We start from the raw sequence: 1424 nt of genomic DNA, 5'->3' as shown, positions 1-1424 counted from the left end.
TGCCCACAACCGTAAGGCTCTCCAGAGGGTAGTGAGGTCCGCAAAACGCATCACCGGGGGCAAACTACCTGCCCTCCAGGACACCTACACCACCCGATGTCACAGGAAGGCCAAAAAGATCATCAAGGACAACAACCACCCGAGCCACTGCCTGTTTACCCCGCTATCATCCAGAAGTACAGGTGCATCAAAGCAGGGACCGAGAGACTGAAAAACAGCTTCTATCTCAAGGCCATCAGACTGCTAAACAGCCATCACTAACATTGAGTGGCTGCTGCCAACATAATAGCTCATCTCTAGCCACTTTAATAATGAAAAATTGATGTAATAAATGTATCACTAGCCACTTTAAACAATACCACTTTAAATAATGTTTACATACATAACTCATCTCATATGTATATACTGTACTCTATACCATCTACTGCATCTTGCACCCAAGGTAACTTTCTAGCTACTCTAGACGCAAATGAGAGAACAGCTCACTGAATATTACTCGACCCAGCAGAGCTGGTTAGGCTGTTACTTTATCCAGAGTGTTGGTGACTGCAACTTTGCTGTCAGATTGTCCGTTTTGCAGGCCCAATTTTTCAGTTTTTGATTTGTTAAAACAGTTTGAAATATCCAATAAATGTCGTTCCACTTCATGATTGTGTCCCACTTGTTGTTGATTCTTCACAAAAAAATACAGTTTTATATATTTATGTTTGAAGCCTGAAATGTGACAAAAGGTCGCAAAGTTCAAGGGGGCCGAATACTTTCGCAAGGCACTGTATCTGCGGGTAGCTAGCCAACCAGGTTCAATGTTAGGTAGCTAACATTAGGCTATAACTAGTCAAGCAAATGGCTCTGAGATACGAATAAAAAGATCATACATGTAATGTTAGCTAGCAAGCTAGCCAGCTAATGTTAGCTAGCTAGCTAACAGTACACTAACTTGAAATGAAAAGACTGTTAAAATTAGAAATGTGTAATATCTGTAAATGTCGCTAGCTAGACTATCTTATACATCATGGATGTACGCATCCCCTGTCGGATGTCATGGTTGCCCTTATTTGAAGATGTAATCCAGAGACAGGCGTTTTCTCCATCTCCTTAACTATCATACTCGAATCCCACTCATTTTAAAACTCGGTCCTCCAGAAAGTGGAGAGCATATAACTAATGTTAGCTAGCGAGCCAGCGAGATTTCTTTTTCTTTTTTCGGTGCAAACGGCTCTCCTGTGAAGTAGTGACCCACGACATACGCCTAGTTTCCAGAAACAGGTCACAAATAACTACTCTTAAAGGGATGAGAAGATAAAGAAAACACCTTTAGGTTTTACAAAGTGGAAAACTTTCAGAAGAGGTCATTATGTCTATATTTGAATGCATTTTTATTTATTTTTGACTAACTTGAATAATTTACAAACTTATGACACACA

The sequence above is a fragment of the Oncorhynchus gorbuscha genome, linkage group LG06 (assembly GCF_021184085.1).
Source record: "Oncorhynchus gorbuscha isolate QuinsamMale2020 ecotype Even-year linkage group LG06, OgorEven_v1.0, whole genome shotgun sequence".
Lineage (NCBI taxonomy): Eukaryota > Metazoa > Chordata > Actinopteri > Salmoniformes > Salmonidae > Oncorhynchus > Oncorhynchus gorbuscha.
The sequence above is the reverse complement of the archived record's forward strand: the minus strand, read 5'-3'. Positions refer to the sequence as shown.